We start from the raw sequence: 21367 nt of genomic DNA on the forward strand, positions 1-21367 counted from the left end.
GTCACTCGGGTGGTCAGGTGTGGCTTCTCTGTGAGCCCTGATGCAGAGCCCTCCAGGAGATCAGGAAGGTCTGCAGCCAGCCTGCCTCCTCAACTAGACTGTAAGCTCCTGCAGGGCAGGGCCTGACCTGTAGTAAGGCAGCATGGTTCCTGGTACACCGTGGTTGCTAAGTCCATGTGAGGTGAATGAAGATGTAGCTGAGGGGTAATGAGACCCTCTCGGAGCGGGACATGCCATCTACTCTTCCACAACCAGTTTTAGCTTGGATGGACACAGGGGCGTCCACAGAGAGGTTAGAGCATCATGCCACAGGCCATACCTAGCTCCTCCACTGGCCAGCTCCCACCTGGCCCCGCGCGAGCCTGAATAACTTGGGGAAATTCCTAACCTTCCCTTTCAGCCTAGCCATTGGCTCTAGGAGTTTGCCCAATATAACTGCTCAGGTCCCTCCAACAAGGGGACTGTGTCTGTGGCTCGATGACTCATGCACCCTGCTCCATCCCGCAGCCTTGGGCGGAACCCAGGACTGGGGATAGTGCCAGCCAGGGCAGGCTAGGAGCTGGGACATCCCATTGCACCAGCCCCATCCCCAAGAACGGAGTGTGCTCAAGACTTCAGGGCAAAAATCTGGAAGCAGGGAGGCAACACTCACTTGAACAAAGATCTGGGTGACAAAAGCAGACAGAGGAAGCAATGAGTTCAAAGGCCCTGAGGTAGGAATGAGCTTGGCCCGATCAGGAACTGAAAAGAAGGCAGAGGAAGTTGGGCTATGCTGAAAAGGAGGTCATTGGTAGGACATGTGATAAGACTGAGTACACCTGGTTAATCCAGGATCATCTCTCCATCTTGAGGTCCTTAATTTAATCATGTCTGCAAAGTCTCCTTTGCCATGTAAGATAACATATTCCAGGTTCTGAGGAGCACAACACAAACATCTACCCACTGCAGTATCTCTCTCATCCTCTTACCCGCCTTTCTCACTCCTTTGCTGCATTTCTCTTTACCTCCCCATCTACCTATTTGGATCTGACCATGGATCTACTAACCTTGTCACCTGGCCACAATTCATCTCTCCTACCCTTTTATCAAGTATCAACAAGTTATTTATCGATCTCTCATTCTTCCAAGGCTTTCATCTTTCAGTCTGATAACTGCATCATCCTTCAGCCATCGGTCTAATAAACTGATTTTTAAACTCAATCTATCATTTAATTCTCTTCTGTCCATGATGAGTTATCAGTCATCTAGCTCCATATTTGCACATGCATCACACATGGGGATATTCTTTCTCAATGTCTACAAATAAATTCAATAAATATTCACGACTGCTTGTCATGGGCCCAATTCTAAGTCATGCATGGGTGAGATAGCAAGTTGATGACACCTCCCAGTAGCCACGGTGGGCCCTTCCTCATCATCGTCATCGTCACCGTCAATCCATGCACACTCTCCAGTGTGGGATCATTCTGCCTTTTGCTTACTAGCCATCCTGTGCATAAATAATGCAGACTCATTTTAACTTGATCTTAGGTAAAGTGTAGGTAGAAAACTCTATCTGCTAGGCAAGCATCTTATGCATCAAACAACAAATCCTAAAGTTAATGGAAATTATTTTTAGGTTGTCTGGGCAAATAGCACAGAGGAGAGCGACTCCAGAGACCGTGCATCAGGCAGTGTTTGGGCCCATGCAGACACACAATACACACACGCACATGCACATGGGCATACACAAATGCACACCTACAAACAATCTCTCTTTGCTCTGCCCCCACTTAGTGACTCCTTCCTGGCTCATTCATACTCTTGTGTGTGTGTGTGCACACACGGCTGAAGTGGACACTTCAGCGCTGACTCATGCCCTACCTCATCTTGTTTCCAGTAGAGGAATCTCACATCCCCACCTAAACTGTGAGGTCCTCTAGGGCAAGGTGGTGCCTGCTCTTCCTCGGGTAGGCCCTTCCAGCCTGGTCAGCCAGAGGACGAGACACTTAAGAGCTGCTTCCCTTTCCTTGAACTCTGAGGGCAGCTAAGGAGCTAGATGCCCAATGGCAAAGTTTCCCCAGGAAAGCCACCACCGCCCAACACAGTCCCCTCCACTCCCTCTCATTCTGCCTCTCTTGCTTCAGCCGGATGCCAGGGTAATGCAGGCTTTCCTTCCTCTGTAGAACTCTTCCTGGAGGAACTGTGTTAGGTGGATCATCTGCCTGGAGCTGGCCTAGCTGGGGATCAGTTTGACAAGAAATCCCTTGTTTCCAAGCATCTCTGTTGCACAGGCATCCAGCCCCAATTCCTGTCCAAGCCTCTCCCGAGGGCCCTGGCTGGAGATCCAGAACAGTTGGAAGCAGGTTACCACCTGCTAGAGCTGCAGGTCCTGGATGCCCACCAGTTATGGTGTCCAAGGCCAACCCAGGCCTACAAGTCCCTTTATCCACAGCCCTAAGGGAGGAGCAGCTACCTTGCTAGTGGCTGCAGGAGGCTCCCAAGGCAGCCACCTTGTACCCTGGAGCATTTTCCAGTACTGGGAGGCTGGTTAAGGCCAGGACACCATTAACAAAGCCTTGACTGCAGTGAGGCCTCTCAGGGCCAGCTGCCAGTGCTGCTTCCTGTTCCACAGTGAGGCTTGATTCCATGCACGTACTTGATCCCATCCAAATCCAGTTTATGCCCCTCCCCCATCCTGTGGTATCCTCATCTAACATCTAACATCCAACATCTAACATCTCTGTAACCTGAAGCCAGCTCAGACCAACCACAGGAACTGTATGCAGAACAGATCTGTCCCTGTGCACAGTTTGCACCAACATCCTGCACACCTAGGGGGCCCAAGTCCTGGTCTCAAGCAGTCTCCACATCTGCCTCATAGCCCAGAACCCTCACTCAGTGGGTTTCATGAACTGTTTAGAGTCCAACAGGTAATGAATTATCCCCACATTTGTTTCCTGAGGAGGGGCCAGGCTGGGCCAGGTATCCTCAAGCCAGATGTTCTGGGAAGCAATGATACTCCACCTGTCAGAGGAGGGAGCTCCTCCAGGAGGCCAGGCTGCTCTGAAACTTCCCTTCTCACACAGGTTCCCAGTCCCAGCCTGGCCCATGTTCAAGTCCCAGTAGGCTAAAGGCCAAGTGGAGCTTTTCTATGCCCCTGCTGCTGTTCAAACTCCATGGGAAGACTTTGGAATGGACTTGGAATCCCAGGCTGGGCCAGCTGGAGAAGCCCAGAAAGACCCTGATGCTGGGAACCAGAGAAGGCCAAATAGGACCCAGGCCACACGGGAGTCAGCAGTGGGCCTAGACTAGAGGGCAGGCTTCCTGTCCCTGCCCTCCAGGACCACACTGTAGCCCATCAGTGGGCTATGGAAACATGACCGACCACCCCCATGATGCTTCGATCCCTGGAGAATTCTAAGTATCTGTGGGGCAAGCAACACTACCCAAATGCAAAGAGCTTCTTAGGGCTCCCTCAAAAACCACAGGGTCAACTCCATCTCTTCATCCCCACAATTCCTACCCCAACCCTTCCCAGCTTCACTTCCTACACTACAACACAGGCAACCAGTCACTGATCTGATGAGTCTCTTTCCAGATGCTTTGTTTTTTCTATGAAATTACATATATCTGTGTGTCTGTGTTCAAAAAAAAAAAAATGTAGGCTTCTTAAGGTATTTTTTGATTTTTTAGGTATTTCTTAGGCTTTTAATTTTTTTAACATGAGGTCATATTGCACATTGTACCCTGAAACTTGCATTTTGTTTTCAGGTGTACAGCATAATGTTTTAATACTTGCAAATCCCGAAACCTGCTTTTCACTTAACACTTTTATTAGGGCTCTTTCTACATGTGAGACGCAAAACCGTACAATGTCTCTTCCCTTGCTGCCTTCTGTTTAATAAACTCTGGTTTATTTAGCCAGTGCTTTGGTGATGGACATTCAAGCTATTTCCAGTTTTCCTTTTTTAATGATTTTATTTTTTTAAGTAACCTGTACACACAACATGGGGCTTGAACTTATGACCCTAAGATCAAGAGGAGTCTCGTGCTCTGCCGACTGAGCCAGCCAGGCACCCCTGCAATGACATTCTTAAACAGATCTTCTTTGGCCCACATCAGAGGGTCTCCCTGGGGTGGATTCCTAGAAGTGGACTGCAGGTTTTCAACTCTTCGTTCCAGCTTGGGGCAACTGCAGGTTCTCACCTTTCATCCACACACAGCTTATAAGTATATTTTCCTGTACAAAGTGCTGCAGGAAGAACCCTCGGGTCAGCTATTAGCATCATGTTCTGTGGCCCATTGCACTGCTGTGAACCAGACAGACACTCCTCATCTCTCTGGGTGATCCTTCCCCCTCTCATCTCATCTAAACTGCTATCTATATGCTGGTCCATCTCCAGACCCTTCTCAGATTCTCTGGACCATTCCACACCACAGACTCCCAAGACTGCTTGTTTTACCTTGACCATTCTACATATGCTTAAGGACATGTCTTCCTCAATGGGCCAAAATCCCCCGAAGGTAGGATCTGGACCTGGAACTCACTGTCATAAGACAAAGCCTTGTTTCCATAGGTGCTTGTTCTTTCTAATAAACGCATATTCTTTCTAATAAGACTGAATTACCTCCAGCACGGCTATGAATTCATCAGTAAATGCATGGGAAGGGTCTCTCTTTGTAAGACTGCCAGATGAGGGGATATTTGCTTCAATTTTTCAGAAACTCTGGGGGAAAGCCAAAGTTTTGCTTACACTGTTCAACTTGACTTGGAGCCAGTGCGTTTGGTTCTCAGTGGTTTTTGGACTGAACCAGGCCCTTCAGCTCCACTTGGGGCGTCTCACACGTTGATGAGTGTCTGGTCAAACTGGCCCCTGACTTGGCCAGAGGTACTGCCTGCTGCCAGTTTCTGGGGAAGTGTTTAGAGGCCCCAGGGATCTTCTTTGCCTTCTGCCATCTGTGGCCACTGGACTGGGTCTGAGAGTCTGAGAAGAGACAGGTGGCCTGGCTGGCACGTCATCCAGACATCTCCTAGAGCTGGTCAGTACCGTCCCTAAACCAGCTGGTGAAGGCTCCAGAGGGGTGCTTCTTCCAGGCATGCATCTGTAGCACCACAGAAAGTGGCCAAGCTGGATCTCACCAGGACAGCGTCTTAAGCCACAGATGCAGCCCCGGGCAGCTTTTCTATCTGTCCCAGACCCCACCTGCAGCTCCTGCCTGGAGCCTGGGAGGCAGAGCTGCTGGATTTGTCCTCTCCTGAGTGCCAAATTATGCACTTTGCAGAAGACTTGGCACAGAGTAGGCAGCCAGGAAACACTAACTGAATGACCAACAGAAAGAATTTCTACAGATATGTGACCATCCATGTCCGTAAACATACATATACAGAGAACTTCTCATTTTCAGGTAGAATCTTGGAACAAGCTGTAACAACTATAAATTTTCCCACTCTCTCTTAAACCCACTTAATCAGACTTTTGTCCATGCCACTCTGTTGACATGGCTTTTATCAACATTACCAGTGACCTCAACATGGCTGAAACTAACCATCAGTTGTCACTCCATATCTCACCTTATTCCCCTTGGTAGCTTTGGACATAGAGTTTTCCTCCCTCCTGAAACTCTCTTACCTTCGTTTCCAGGACATTCCTCCTATCTCTCTGGATACCACTGCTTCCTTTTAACTCTCTTCCCTCTCCCAATTTTTACAAAATTATCACTACTACTTTTGAAGATTTTATTTCTAAGTCACCTCTACACCTAACATGGGACTCAAACTCACAACCCTGAGATCAGGAGTCACATGTTCTTGACTCTTGAATGAACCAGGCAGGTGACCCTCCCATTTTTTTAAAAATTGTGGTGAGATACCCATTACATAAATTTTACTATCTTAATCATTTTAAGTGTACAGTTCAGGGATATTAAGTACTTTCACACTGTTGTGCAACCATCACCACCATTCATCTCTGGAAATCTTTCATCTTGCAAAACTGAAACTGTACCCATTAAATGATGAGTCCCCATCTCCCCTCCCTATCCCAGCCCCTGGCAAACACCATTCCTCTTTCTGTCTCTATGAATTGCACCAGCCTAGACATCTACAGTATCTGTCTTTTTGTGACTGGCTTATTTCACTTAGCATAAGGACCTAAAACTTCATATCCATGTTGTAGCATGTGTCAGTCTCCTTCCTTTTTAAGGCTGAATAATATTCCATTAGATGTCTATACTGCATTTTGTTTACCCATTCATCCATTCATCCATTAACAGACCCTTGGGTTGCTTCCAGTTTAGTTATTGTGAATAATGCTGCTGTGAACACAAGTATACAAATATCTCTTCAAGACCCTGTTTTTAATTCTTCTGAGTATATACCCAGAAATGGAATTGCTGGATCATATGGTAATTCTATTTTTAATTTACTGAGGAATGGACACACTGTTTTCCACAGTAGTGGTACTATTTTACATTCTCACTGATGGAGCACAAGGGTCCTAATTTCTCCACATCCTTGTCAGCACGTGTTATTTTCTGTTTTCTAAAAATAGCTATCTTGGGGCACCTGACTGGCTCAGTTGGTAGAATACTCGACTCTTGATCTCGGGGCTCTGAGTTCAAACTCCATGTTGGGTGTGGAGCCTACTTTAAAATAAAATGTAAAGGGGCACTTGGGTGGCTCACTCGGTTAAGCATCAGACTTGATTTTGGCTCAGGTCATGATCTCAGGGTTGTGAGACTGAGCCCCGGGAAGGGCTCCACCCTCAGCACGGAGTCTGCTTGAGATTCTCTCTCTCCCTCTCTCTTTGTCCCTCCCCAGCTCGTGCTCGCTCTCTCTCTCTCTCAAATAAATAAATAAAATCTTCTTTAAAATTTAAAAAAAAGAAAAAAGAAAAGAAACATAATAAAATAGTAGTCATCCTATTGGGCATGAGGTGGTATCTGCTGCTTTGATCTGCACTTGCCTAATGATTAGCAACCTTGAGCATCTTTTCATGTGCTTATTGGCCATTTGTATTTTTTCTTTGGAGAAATGTCTGAATAATTCCTTTTCACAATATCTTGGCTGATTCCTCTTCATCTTCCAGACCTCTTAACCTTGCAGTGGCCAAGGGCACCATCCTTGGACCTCTTTTTTTTCTACACTCACTTCCTGAGTGATCTCAAACAACCTTATATAGCTTTAAATACCAGCCGCCTGCAGACACCTTTCAAAAGATAGCTTCAGCCCAGAACATGCTCCTGAGGTGAGGCTACCATTTCTAGCTGCCTACGGGATGACTGCTTTTGGACGTCTAGGAGGTATGTTAACCTTACCACGTGTAACACTGAACTCCTTATCCTCCTCCAAATCTACTCCTTCCCTAGTCTCCACGTCTCAGTTAATGGCAATTCTGTTTTTCCACTGGCTCAAGAGAAAATTTTTTTGTCATTCTTGACTTCTTGTTTTCTCATACCCCATCAAGAAACGGCAGAGCTATCTTCATAATATGGAATTTGACCACTTCCACTGCTACCTATTACCTTCTAACCTGTCCTCCAGCTTCAGACTTTCTGCTTTCAGGCTGTTCTCCATCTGGCAGCAAACTACCCTGTAAAATCCAGTGTCAGATCATGTCACTCCTCTGCTCAAAACCATCTTTATTTTGCCTAGCAAAAGCCAAGTTCCTAATAATGCCCTATATAATCTCTTTCTTATACATTTACATAGTAAGCATTGCTGCCTCAGGACCTTTGCATTTGCTGGTCTCTCTGTGGAGACAGTGGTTCCTTTTACTTTGTACCATGGATCCCTTTGGCAGTCTGTGATGCCTATGGATTCCTTCTCAGAATGATATCTTTAAATCCATAAAATGAGTTTCATGAATTATAAGGAAAATGAATTATATTGAAATACAACTCTCAAAATATTTTTAAAATGTGTAATATAGTAATATATGTGTTCCTTATTAATTCATTAAATCATAAGAGCTAGCAGCACAATTACGAAGTAGTGATAACTGTCATGATATTTTAAGATAGTTGTAACAACTATAGTGTGATATGAAAATATCTGTGATTGCTACAAGCAACAGGTGTCACAGGTGCTGCTAATAATACTGTAATTTGCTGTCTGCATTCATAGTTGAAGAACATGCTAAATGTTAATTAGTGAAAATAAAGGTATAATTTTTATCCCATCTAAAGTCAGGACCCCCTGGATTTCTATCCACAGATCTCTGGAGGGGGCCGGTGACCTTGTGGACTCCATGCCAAAGAAGCCCCAGCTTAGAATGTTCCCTCTTCTCCCATAAGCCCTCCCAGCTCATTCCTTCATTTCCTTTTATTCAGAAGCCACATTCTCAGGCAGTTCTTCCCTGAGGACTGTATTTAAATTGCAAGACCACATTCCCTATCCCCCTTTCCTACTTAATTTTTTCAGAATAGCATTTACTCACCTTCAAATATAATATTTTTTTTAAGATTTTATTTTTTATTTATTTGACAGAGAGAGACAGCGGGAGAGGGAACACAAGCAGGGGGAGTGGGTGAGTGGGTGAGGGAGAAGCAGGCTTCCCGCTGAGCAGGGAGCCCCATGCAGGGCTCAGTCCCAGGACTCTGGAATCATGACCTGAACTGAAGGCAGACGCTTACCCGACTGAGCCACCCAAATGCCCCTAAATATAATATTTTATTTTTTTAATTGTGTATTTCTTTCTACTAGAAAGTGAGTTCTGTGAGAGGGCGTCATTTTTGTGCTGTGTCCTTAGCCTCTAGCATGACGCATGGTATACAGGAGGCACTCAATAAATATTTGTTGACAAAAGTGAATGATTACATCTCCAAGAACTTTGTTTCTTCTTTTTTTTTTCTGTAGTAAGTTAATGATTTGTGAGGCTTTTTTTTTTTTTTTTAAGATTTTATTTATTTATTTATTTGACAGACAGAGATCACAAGCAGGCAGAGAGGCAGGCAGAGAGAGAGGAGGAAGCAGGCTCCCTGCTGAGCAGAGACCCCCCCCCCATGCGGGGCTCGATCCCAGGACCCTGAGATCATGACCCGAGCCGAAGGCAGCAGCCCAACCCACTGAGCCACCCAGGCGCCCCTGATTTGTGAGACTTTTACTAAAGACTAAGGAGTTATAATTAGCTCCATTGCTATTATTCTGTTAACATTTTCAAGGTTAACCTTAAACAGTAGCAGAGAGCAGTGGAAATCCAAGAATTCTGATGGAGCTTCCAGTCCTAAACAAGAAGTGCCTTCCAAGGACTCCTTCGGGGACCTGGCTTTCCCCCAAAGTCAGTGAACCACCTTAGAGGCAAAATGCCACTCACAAAATTCTTTCTTGCTATTATGACAATCAGGCCCCCATCCTCAATGAAACCAATAACGCTAATACTTTTTATTTCTGGCAGTATGGTAAAATGGAAAAAAGGCAGTCTTTGAGATCGTTTGCTAGGTGCCAATTCTATATAACCACTTGCTAGCTTGTGTGACTGTTGGTAAGTCACTAAACCTTTCTGAATAGGTAAAATGAGATTTTTGTGAGGACAAAATGGAATGAGTTGCATAGTGCACAGCACAAAGCAAGTACTCTATAAACGGTCATCTTCTCCCTCTTCTATCTCTCTAGGTCATTTTATAACTACTTGCCAAGGTCACAGGATCCCGACTGCTAAGAGGAGGAGCCTGTCCAGCCTTTTGGTGCACATTAGCCCTCTGCAACTAGACCTGATCAGAGCAGTTTCTTTAGGCTGTGCCAGTGTCAACGGGTGCCTCCATTCCCACTTCAGATGTGTGGTTGAGACTGCTATCTTGACCTTGACCATGAAGCCCACCATGTACCCCAGTTTTTTCTCCTGGCCTTTCTTTTTGCCCTAACTAGGAGATCTTATCTATGTTCTCATGGAGAGCAAGACAGAAATCATTGTTCTGCAGTTTTTCAGTGTTAAGAACTTTCAGGGAGCACATTCACCCTTACAAAACTTAGGCACCAGAGAAAATGCTCGTGTGTGATGTGCACTCTGAGCCAGGAGTGTTTGTGTTTTCACAAACAGCATATATACAGACACACTGCTTCAGGACCCCTCCAGCCATCTTATTCTACGGAAGAGGAAAGAGACCCAGAGAAATGAATGCACTTGTCCACATCAAGTAGCTTCTCAACTGCAAACCTAGGATTAGAATTCAGGTAGTTAACCATTTTGTTACATGCGAACAGCCTGCGTCGTTTTCTGCCATGGAGCTTGGGTTTGAGAAAATCCTAACAACTGACCACTCAGAGCTGGAGTCAGGTCTAACCAGGAGGTGGTACCCCAGTTCCTCAATCTTGCCAGACAAGCCTCCCCAAACTTTGTGAATGAAGGCCAAGGAAGAAAATGTTGCAGTGCCTCCCTTTGAGCGCCTATTTCTTTCTTGTTGCAAAAAGTGCTTATTTCTGCATTCATCATCTCCCTCTTTGTTGTGTAGACAATTTACCCTGTCAGAGGATTTGTGCTGTTATTATGAGTTTGTTTATTATTAGATTTATTTCTCCTATAAGCAAATGTGTTCACAACATTCCATCGGGGGATCTTTTTAATTGTCACATAAATGTCATCTTATGTAAATTGAATATTTATCTTTCCACTGAAGGGGGGTAGAAGGGAAAGAAGGAAAGAATAAACAACCTTCAGTCTTGGAGAGGGAAGGCGGTTCCTGATCCCGTTCACAACTCACCCACGTGCCGTCAAAGCCAAAGGTGAGTTGAAAAAAATGATTGTATTATCTCTGAGGGGCAGCCAAAAGGGAGAGGAAAAGAAAGTTGGCAACGATGCTTTGGGGATGTTGACCCAGGCACCCAGGTCTCCCCCACCAAACCCAGCCTGAGACCAGACTACCCCCTCCCCAGCTGGGAGCATCCGGAGAAGGCTGCAGCTGCCCCCCACCCCACCCCACCCAGGAGGCCAGCCCAGCTCCTTCCTCGAGAGAAGGTGAGCGCGGCGGGCGCAGCGGGTTGGGTGGGTGTGGCCCGTGGCTCCGGGAACCGACCCAAGGCCCCGCCACCGCCCGCGAGCCGCCCGACAGCCCGCCTGCCTGGCGAGCGCAAGCGCTGCTTCCAGAAACTGCGAGGATCCGAGCGCTCTGTTTGTGCACCACAAGGTCAAGTCGGGAAGTGGAGCCGGAGGAGGAGGGGCGAGGAGGCGAAGGGTGGGGAAAGGGGCGCCCCGCTTCCTCGCCCAGTGCCAGCCTTTGGAAGTTGCCCCCTCGATTTTTAACCCTTTAGGGGTAATGGGAAGGACGAGCTGGGGGTTGGGGGAAGGGGACACCGTGGGGCAAACTCCTACTGGGACTGGGGCGAGCAGCTACCCACCCACCCATCATTGCGTTCCCCAACCCCCGGAAATGCGGGGCAGAGCTGGGAGCCCGGAGGCACCCGGGCGGGGGAGGGGGCGACGAACCCGAGAGGACCCTCTCTACGGACCGCCCCTCTTTCTGGAGGTCGCCCACAATTTCAAGTTCCCCCCGCCCGGGTTGTTAGTTTCCATCTGCCGTGGGTGGGGGAGGAGGGCCGCGCCCCCTCCCCCAGACTCGCGCGCGCGCCCCTCCCCTCCGCTCCTGCCAGCACTTTCTGCTCACTTCTGGCGCTGCAAAGCGCCACGCGATTTATTCGATTCGCATTTTTAAACCAGCGATTCAGGAGCAGGGCCTAGGGCGAGGGTCTTCTAGCGTTGGAGCCCCGGGAGGCGGGGTGCTCAGTGCAAACCTTGTTCCCTCCGCGAGTGTCGCCTTCAGGCTGTTATTTGCAAAGAAACGTCTTTTTGACGCAGGGAGAAATGGCAAATTTTAAGTACGTCATTAATATGGCGCCAAAAGATTTTTTTAAGTATAAGCTTGCTTTTTTTTTTTTTAAAGGTTGCGGGGGGCGCCGCCCGGGTCTGGGGCGCGAAGGGGGCGGAGTGTGAGCAGAAAGTGTGAGTGAGAGAGTGGAGGGGCGGGGTATGTGTGTGAGTGTGTGAAGTGTGAGCAGACCTGATGGGACTTGCACGGGCGCAGCCGCCGCTCGGGCCCGGCCCTGGGGACAGGGCGGGCTGGGGGCGCCCCAGAGCCCATGGGGAGTCTGGGCCCGAGGTGCAGGCAGACGGGCAGCCCGGCAGAACACCCTCCCCCATGAGGCCGGCAACGCTACCTGGACCCGCTTCCGAAGCCAAACAACTGGGCGGGGGGTGGGGCGGGCGGCTGGGGGTGTCAGGAGTGGAGATCCGAGTGAATAAGAAAAAAGTGGCTACTCCCCCTCCCTCGCTCCTCCCGCCCGCCCCCACCCCACCCCCACCCCAACACATTTTTTTTTTTTTTCTAAAGAGATCACAAGGAAGTCTTGGTTTAAAAAGAAACAGAAACATACACAGGGGGATTGGTGAATGGTGCCGACCGCGGCCATCGCAGTTGGAGGCTATTTTGGGGGGGGGGGGTGAGTAGCGTCCATGGAGTTACTTTGCGCCCATTCCTAGCGGCAAGGGTTTAGGTCCAGAGGGCTGACCGTCCCCAGCAAGGGTGCGGGGCCGGGAACGCCGCTGGCCCGGCCACCTCCCTCACCGCGACCCCGGATGGATGCGCGCCCCCCGCCCGCCCGCGCCGGCCCCAGGAGCTCGGGGTTTCGGGAGCATCCTTCCCGCGCCGGCCCCCGCCGCGGCGCGTAGTCCAGGGCAGCGCCCCTCGGAAGGGCACCGTGGAGGAAGGTAAGATCCAGCCCCCAGCGATGGGCCCTGCGCATCTCCACGGCGTTATTTTGTGTTTTTGCAACAGATCTGCCAGCGCTCCTCGCTCCCTCGCTCTCTCTCTCTCTCTCTTGCTCGCTCGCTCCCTCTCTCTCCTGCTGGCTGCCTGTTCTAGGAAGCCAGGGCGCGGGGGGGGGGGGGGGCGGGAGATGCACAGCACAGGGGAGAGAGATTGCGCATGTTGGTCAGTCGTGTTTTAAAGAGTACATTGCGGGGAGGCTGAGAGGGGCGCATGCAACAACAACTTTTGGAAGGGTGAGCTTGGCGACCTTCTTTATTAATGACTGCGGCAAAGCGCCCCCGGGCCGGTGAGGGGGCGCGGGCGGGCGGGGGCGCGCCAGGGCTGCAACTTGCCCCGCGGGCTCTGGCCGCGCGGAGGGTCTGCGGCGGGAGACAGCAGTGGTGGGGAGGTCGTTCCGCCGGGGATGGGCGTTCAGAGGACCTGGAGCTATCTGCCCTCCTGTCGCCCTGAGTTTCATTTTGTTGATACGCAGCACGTCCGGCCGCCGAACCGGGCTGAGCGGGTGCACATGACTCCGCGCTGGGCTCACGTGCAGCCGGTCCGGTCCCAGACACCTTCCGGGGGCTACCGCCTCCGCCCTGTCGCCCCCTCTCTGGGTTGGGTGCACGCGGGCGCTGCACGCGGGGGCAGCATGCTTAGCTCCCGGGCGCGGAGGCTCTGCACAAATTAAACACAGTGTTTTGGAGGGGCGGGGGACACCCTTTCCAGGTGAGTATGCCGGGTGTGCAGCCCCGACGTACCGGGCGGGGGCTGGGTTGGGGGCAGCCCCCCCCACTTCGGGGCTGCGCGGGAGACCGGCGGGGGAGAAGCGCTAGGAGAGTGGAAATGTACCGGCTGCGGCCGGAGCGGCGGGTGCGCGCCCGCGGGGCGACGGCAGGGGGCGTGGCCCTTGTTTACCTTCTCCCAACTCTGCCGGTTCGCGTCCCGCTTCGGGGACGGTACTGCAGTCCTCTGCCCTCCGCCTCCGTCTCTGCCCCGTGGGTGGTACCGGGAAGATGTAGGCAAGTGGCAGTCTCAGCCCGGGACATACACACCTGACCCTCAAATAAGTGACACTGCAGCCCCAGCCCCCACCAAGCACCGCTGCAGTCCCTCTCCCGGATCCCCGACCGCGCCCCGCCCCCGGCAGTGGCATCTTCCCGGCCTCACCTCCTTCCTCCCTCTCTCCCTCCCTCCTTCCCACCCACTCGCCTGCGCCTGCGGAGCGGCACCCGCCCGCTTCCTCCCCGCCTGGCTGCAGACTTGTGGCTCCCTCCGGTCCCTTCCCGCCTATCCCTGAGCTTAAGACACTCTAGTCCCCAGGCCAAGGGATGAGAAGGGGTCAGCTTGGCGACTCGTAGCTGTTATATCAGAAGGTGGGGATGTCTGCTAGACAGGAAGGCTTCGCTGTGGCTTCCAGAGGCCCAGGACACCCCACACACAACCAGTCCCCCGCCACACGTAGCTGCCCACTTCCCTAGAGGTTCGGCTCCTCTTACCGGCTTCACCTAAAGCCCTCCCCACGCCCCAGGCGTCAGGTCCGCCGCCCCCGGCCCGAACCGCCTCTTGCCCTTCCTTCGCCTGGGCCGGAGCCCCCCGCAGCCACCTCCGGCTCCTCCTCCCGGCTCCCGCGGTCGGAATCACGCCGGCGCGCCTTCAGCCTGCGGTCCCGCGGACTGCCTCCAGGGGCAGGCTGGAGGCACGCGCCACCCCTCCTCCCAATCCCCTTAGCCTCAACCGCGGCCCGGGACGCTTTTTTTTAACCACCTTGGCTGCAGGTCTCTTGTGCCAGGGGCTGTTGGGGGCGGGAGGGACCGTGTTTCCCTGTGCCCTGAGCCAAGGGCATGCTGCGCCGGGCGACTCTGGTCTCTGCAGATTTCCAGACTTTGCTCCCGCGCTTAGCACCCCTCGCTCATCCATTGCGGAACATAAAGTTTTACCCTGAGGCTGAGTTTTGTAGGGGGTTATAGGGAGGCTCCTTGTCTGCACTCACAGCGGCGCTAAAGAGGATTGGGGAGGGGCTGATAAGGGCAGGACTGGCCAGCCGCCTTGCCTTTGTTGGAAAGGGGAGGAGCCCTGAGTTTTGAGCCTAGACTGGCCGTCAGGATGTCCCCTTAACGTTTCTGTTTGCAAACAATCAGGGGCCCAGGTGGTGGTACGGCTGCCTGGCCCCTCCTCCCACAGTGGCATTAACTCCCTCCCTTTACTGGTAAAATTCCCAGTAGGACATTTGGCAAAGGGGCCGTGCAAGGAGCTGCCAACCGGGCCTGGCCCTGTTTCCTGGGTTCCCAGGGTGCTGGCTTCTCCCCTACCCTGACTTCCTCTCTCACCTTAGGGCCCCAAGTGAACGAACCATCCCACCCGTCTCTTCTTCCTCAGGCGGGTTGGGACTTGCAAAGCGATCTAACAAGCAGAGGAGGAAAATAACAACAGAATAACTGTAAGGGGAAGGAATGAGTAATAAAGTCGACCCAGGCAGGGAGGAGGGCTTTCATGTTTAAGAGACGCTATTTGCTTTTTAGGTCACAGGCTGCAAAACAGGCTTTGATCCGAAGTGGGCGAATAATTTATTGAGAAAGTTTGCATGGTAGGGGAAAAAAGGGGATGTTTGTTTGATCTGGAGTCCTCAGCGTTGTCCCAAGTGCTGTTGGGTGTTTGGAGTGGAAAAGCATTTGGTTCTACAGCAAATCCCTCAGAGAGGGAAGTCCTTGCCCCAGGCAGCAAGCCTTGCACTGAATGTTAGTTTTGAAACTGTTTGGCCAAAGGTCTCTCCAGCACTTTTGGAGATGAAGTGTTTAAGGACAGAGTTGTTTGGACTTGGGATGCAGCAATGTTTCCATAATATTTCCCATCCAGCATGCTTTTCCTTTGCCTAAATTGCTCGGCTAAATGGCCAGTAACACTAATCCAAGAGAGCTTCCACTTGGCTTTCATTGGCAGGTGAGGTGGGACTGCTGGTCCCAGCCCCCAAGGTGCACCCCAGAATTTTGAGAGTAGGCCTTTGACACTGACTACCACATCTTTGAGGTAGCACTGGTAGGGGGGTGCGAGCTGGGTGTTCTGGCTAACTGGAGTTGCTGGTGACAGGGAGGAGGTTATCTTATACCCAAGACCCGGTTCAGTGACTTCCAGTCCAAATTCTTAACAACTCATCCAGCAAGCTCTTCGCAGACCTCACAGTTAATTCTACCTTTAGGTGCTCCAGGGCAAGGTCAGGATTGTGGGGAGGAGTTACCCCTGGCCTGCTTTGTCTTCCATCCACATAGGACCCTGACTGTGTGGCTCAAAGTTTAGGAACCCAGAAAGGTTCTCAGATAACCCATAGGAATCTGGGGTACCCCAGCCACACTCTGGGCTTCAACAGACCTGAGTACCAGCGGGAGGTGGTGGGGCGGGGTGGGGGGCAGGGTACACCACCTGGCAGTCAGATAACCTGTATTTGAATGCTATAGCTTTGCAGTCACCAGCTGTGACAGTTGCTTTGTTCCTCACTTTCTTCATCTGCAAGTGGGGTTAATAACAGTCCCTACCCCATGATTGAGCAATATATTGCATAAAGAAGATTAAACCCAAAGCCAGGCATGTGGTAAGCACTTGATTAGTATTGGCCATTTTTACTATTATTAATGATCTGGAGAGGGCCCAGATATAGCTTTGACCTTTGATCTCTCCCCTTTAGGCTAGGCCAGAGAGCCAGCTCCCTTCCCTGAAGAAGGGCTCCGAAGGACCCTGCAGTGGCCAATGGGCAGCCGTCTGTGGGAGCGAGCGGACTGAGCTTTGCCCTCTCTAAGGTGGAGGGTAGGGTGAGAAGGTGCAGAAGGACAAAGTAGACAAAGCCCCTTTCATTCTTCCAGGATCCCCTAGGTATGTCCCCAGAACTGGGTTTGGGGGGTGAGTGTGGGCAGCATGTTTCAAGGGAGCTGGGTACCCTCTGGGACACTTGGAATTGCAGGTGGGCCATGATGAGTGTTGGAGGAGGGCTAAGGCGCCCCTATGCTCAGAGAAGCAAGTTTGAGGATCTGTGTGTACAAAATCTTTTCTGTAATAGCAATTACTGTCCCCGAGAAGGTATTAAAGTTAATGAGAGATAGGAAAGAGCGGGGCTCTGACCCCCGCTTAAAGCAGTTTAAGAGCAGGCAGTTCTTGTTTTCTGAATGTCTGGCCTTCCCGACACAAGGAGGCTCTGAGGACAGGTTTTCCAGCCGAAATATCATTAAATTGTATTAGCATCTTATTACACACACGCCTAAGCGGTCTGCCTCAGACAGGGAGAGTTTTTGTTTCTCTTTGAAAGATTGTGTCTGGAATGGTAAATTGCCTGCTTGAAAGCCATTCCCCCCCCCTTTACCTTTTTTAAGGAGGAAGACGGAGTCCTGCTGTGTGTGGTGGCGGGCAGGGCAGGCCTGGTGGCCCCCCGGGGAGGAGAGGCCGGAGGCCAGGTTGGGGTGTTTTAACTGCCCAGGGAGCTGCTGCACTAGTGGAGCTGAAAGGCCCACTGTTCCCAGGGTCAGCTGGAAGAGCGTTAATGGAGGCCCAGGGTGTTTGAGTTTATTTGCGGAGAGGTCTTTAAAGGGGGCTGGCATTGGGCATTAGTGTTTCAAGTCCAGACCCAAGGCCCCCACTTAGACCAGCGGCTAGTACTGCCAAGAAAACATCTGCCACCAAGTTGGTGCCCTGTTACTGAGTTGACATTGATCATTAGCCAGGAGCCCAACCAAATAAAGCCTCCTGGAAAATGTGTGAGGTTAAGATGGGGAAGGCAGGCTGTGAAAACAGGACAAAATCTTGGCCTGGGGTGTTTGTTCCTGCAGGCTGCAGGCCGGCCAGCTGGGCTCTGTGCTCCCCACACTTCTAGAGGGAGGGGACAAGAACATACTCCACACTCCCTGGGTACCAAGCCCGTGTTGTGCACTGGGAATAACATAAGGGGCCATCGGGGCTCCCGCGGAGATCCAGACAGATGGTGCTCCTCACTCTCCTCTCCAAGGAGGAAGGCATTCAACAAGTAGATCACCAGACTGCGATTGTGGTGGAGGCTCTGAAGATGTTGACTAACGGCGTTGTGGGCTCTCTCTGCGTAAGGTAGCGGGCGTAGACCTCCTTGACATTTAAGCTGAAATGTGAAGGATAAAACATCAGACATGTACGCACTACATAGAACCTTCCAGGCAGAGAGCACATCTGTGCATAGGTCCCAAAGCATGTAATATGTGGCTTCTTTCCGGAGATGAAAGGAGACCAGTGTAGCTAGAAGCCGTGAGGAAGGGGATAGTGGGCCCTGTGAATTTGCCGAGGTAGGGAGGGGCCGGATCATGTAGGATATTGTGGTCAAGAGTTTGAGTTTTGTCCTTTGATCAGCAGGAAGCCTTTGAAAGATTTTAAAAAGGGGGTATGACATGATCTGATTTATGTTTTTTTAAAGGTCACTCTGGCTGCTCTGTGGATTCTAGATAGGGGAGGAGCGATAGCGGGAGCTGGGAGATGAATGCGAAGTCCAGGCAAGAGATGGGACTGGTTTGGGCCAGGGTGGTAGCAGTAGACAGGCAGGGACAAATGGATGCATTCAGCGTAAGTTCTGGAGGGAGAGCCCACTGGACTTGTCAGGGGTTGGCTGTGGGGCAGAGATTGCACAGAGAGGCCGTGGGGCTGCTGCACTGAAGGACCCCAGGACACCATGCTCAGAGTAGAGCTGCGTCTCTGTGTCTCTGTGCTGGGGATGGTGTGGGAGGTGCCAAGGGGAGGAAAACGGGACCCTTGCTCTCCTAGACTCTCCTTTATAGGTAGGGCTTCAAAAGCATTTCTACCCTCACAAGTAAGTGCCTTAGGACACTGGGGTGTTCTCCCAGAGCAGACCTTGCTTTGGGAGAGATTGGAGGGGCCAGTGGAGAGAGGAAACTAGAGGCCAAGACCCAAGTGTCAGCACCCACTCCCCGGCCTGGATTTTGGCTTTGGTGAAGGAGTCCTCCCTGTCTCCTAGCTGTGTTGGAATGGGGGTTCCGGGGACAAAGGGCTGTCCCACAGGAGAGCCCAGGCCTCCTTTGGCACTTCATTAGCCACTGACAGTGGAGGCTCACCTGAGGCAGGGAGGCCTTTGGAACAGACCTGGTTCAAAGGAAAGAAGCTTCACTCACAAAACAGTAGCTTCCCTCTGAAGCCTGGTTATTATTCCAATTAAGCCACACACAATCTGCTCCCTTAATAACACCCTATCCAGGAGAACTCTGGGGTGTTTTCACAGAGGACAGGTTGGACAGGGAGCTGGCTGAGGGTGGGGTACAGGTCTGCACGCTGCAAGTCACTGTGATAGGTCCCTGGGCAGCAGGAAACAACATTACCAGAAGGGCATTGGCTGTCAGAGGGTCCTGTCCCAGGTGGTCTCACAGTGTAGGCGCCCCTGGGTGAGGGGGTGTGGCTAGGAGGACTCCTCACCTGGCCCCAGATTATCACAGAATGACTAGCACCTATGTGGAGAGCCAGCCACCACGCTCAGGGCTCAACGCTGCTCTCGTTTATTCTCACCAGCCGATTCTGGCCCATGGATGTGTTTAGTTTGGCCCTCTCAAAGTGTTTTTTAAATTCTGAGGCAGTTGCCAACATTGGAAGTTCAGGAGACTTATGTGAAAATCCAGATCGAATCCTTGTCGTCTGGGAGGTACATCTTTCCCAAGATCCCAGGTCTGTAAAGGAGTAGAGTTAGAATTTGAACTTGACAACCCAAATCCAGAGTTTCTTTTCTTCTTTGGGAGATGTGGGCCCAGAAGTGGAGGCACCTGGGATCTACGGGCAGGATTGCAGGAAAGAACAAGTGGATGCAGTTACAGCACATCTGCTGCTGCCCCCACCTGTGAGAGTGCTGGGCTGGTAAGAGGCAGGCTAGCTAGGCTCAGGGCCCTGTCAAAGTCATCTTTGTCACACTCAGATGCTGGAGGAGAGCAAGGATGGAAGCTGTGGGTAGCAGAGCATTATTGTTCCATTCAATCCACAACCTGGGCCATGGGACTGCTTGTACTCTGTTGGGCAGAGGCAGAGAAGTCTGAAGGTCAAGAGCATGTGCTCCTGAACCAGATAAACTTCTTATAAGCACTGTGATCTTGAGCAAGTCATTTAACCTCTGTGCTTCCTCTTCCTCATCTGCAAAAGGGAAGCAGCCATCATGCCCACTGGCATAGAGGGGCTGCTGTGAGGGTTTCATGAGGTCCCTGTGTACCAAGGCATCCTCCTCTTTCTGCCACAGTGTTTAGCAATTTACATCCCTGGCACTCACGTCGCTGGTTGCCTCAGGCTCTGCCTGCCCCCGTGGAGCTGACAGTGAGCAGCCCAAGGGAATCTTTCCATCATCGTAATCCTGCTGTTAGGGGACACTGGAGTGGGGAGAATGTCTTGGCTGAGGTCAGGTCTGAGGCCGGAGGGTCCTGGTTGGCCCAGAGGTCTGGATGGTCATGCCCCACCTTAAAGAGCTGATGTTCCCTTGTCTCTGCAGGGTCACCGGGATATAAGGGGAAACCCAGGGCTCGGCGCAAACAGACTTGTTGGAGTGGGTGGCAGTGACAGGCGCCCCGTGGGATCCCAAGCAGAGGTGGGGACCCTGGTTGGCCAGCAGCTGGACTGAGCAGCAGGACTTCTCTTGACTGACACTGGCTCCTTACCCTTTGCTTCGGGCAGTGAGGTGGCCCAGGTTCCAGACAAACAGGGAAGTGATTGGAAAATGCTATGGGTCCTGAATCCCAGATCTGTTCTCGAATTAGAACTCAGCTACTGACTAGCTGTGAGATGCAGGGCGGTGAACAAGCCCCTTGGGGTGCTCCCCTCCAAGAAGAGACAAAAGCAAGCCCTGCCACCCTGGACTCTGTGGGATCCAAGGAAATAGTGGGTGGGAAAGCACTCCCCACAGGCAAGAGTTGACCCTGGCACAAAGGCAGCTCAGTGTGGGCTCAGGCATTAAGACCACATGGATTCAAATCCCAGTTCAGCCAGTTGGAGTCGGATAAGGCCCTGTGCCTCGGTAGTCAGGGAAGCCAATGGCTCGGAGCTTCCGGGGGTGTTAGGATCATGAGCAGAGCCAGTGTTGTTAGAGGAAGGAGTTCGGTATGGGGAGCTGCTCATCCTACCTTGAAATAAAATCCTGTAGTTGAGATAAAGGTGGTTAATGTTATTATCTGGAGAAGGACATGGCTTGAAGGAGGGCAGCCCAGCCTAGGACTAGTCCCCCTGGGCCAGGCGTGTCTCAGGAACCCAGCTTGGAGCGTCCCTCCTATGTCCTTTCCACACCCCTCTTGCCACCACCCTCCGAATGTGCCTTCAGTGCTATCTGAGCTGGCTTGTCTCTAAACTCAGGTGGCATGGTCCCTCTGGAAGAATCAGTCTTGTTTCCCCTTTCTGCATCTCCTCTAGGGTGGGAGTGGATTCTCTGGACGACCTGAGTTGCCTTGAGCGGAAGCTAGGGCTGAGCAGGCCCTAATCATTGTTCTGGGGCCACTGACTCCCTTGCCCTCCTTCTGTCATCTTTGGCTGGACTCCTGCTCATCTTGGGGTTCTGGATTCAGGAGGTGGGAGATGCAGCCCTCTGTCCCACTCCCAGGGCTCCTGTGGGTGGCTTGGGAGAGAGGGTGAGGCTGGCTGGGAGAAGGCTAGGGCAAGAGGGCCTTGT

At 51.5% G+C, this 21367-nt stretch overlaps 1 protein-coding gene and 1 long non-coding RNA gene across 21 annotated transcripts in view; both read left to right on the plus strand.

Annotated features, from left to right (window-relative positions):
* LOC125100922 (uncharacterized) overlaps nucleotides 1–10565 on the plus strand; it is an 85249-nt gene extending 74684 nt beyond the window's left edge. The window contains exon 4 of the long non-coding RNA XR_007127698.1: nucleotides 9596–10565. This is a non-coding gene — a long non-coding RNA (uncharacterized LOC125100922). The remainder of the gene's footprint in view (nucleotides 1–9595) is intronic.
* Nucleotides 10566–10603: 38 nt separating this feature from the next.
* Nucleotides 10604–21367, plus strand: part of JADE2 (jade family PHD finger 2) — a 53327-nt gene continuing 42563 nt past the window's right edge. For 2 of the 20 annotated variants that reach the window (XM_047731454.1, XM_047731473.1), the window contains exons 1-2: nucleotides 11163–12680; nucleotides 16400–16584. The gene's annotated coding sequence lies outside the window, so the exon portion shown is untranslated. Of the gene's footprint in view, nucleotides 10703–10852; nucleotides 11104–11162; nucleotides 12681–12734; nucleotides 12975–13313; nucleotides 13450–14080; nucleotides 16307–16399; nucleotides 16585–21111; nucleotides 21267–21367 lie in introns of those variants that run through there. The other 18 variants (XM_047731453.1, XM_047731472.1, XM_047731464.1 and 15 more) reach the window with 16 other exon arrangements.

The sequence above is a fragment of the Lutra lutra genome, chromosome 5, assembly GCF_902655055.1.
Source record: "Lutra lutra chromosome 5, mLutLut1.2, whole genome shotgun sequence".
In the NCBI taxonomy this organism is placed as follows: Eukaryota; Metazoa; Chordata; class Mammalia; order Carnivora; family Mustelidae; genus Lutra; species Lutra lutra.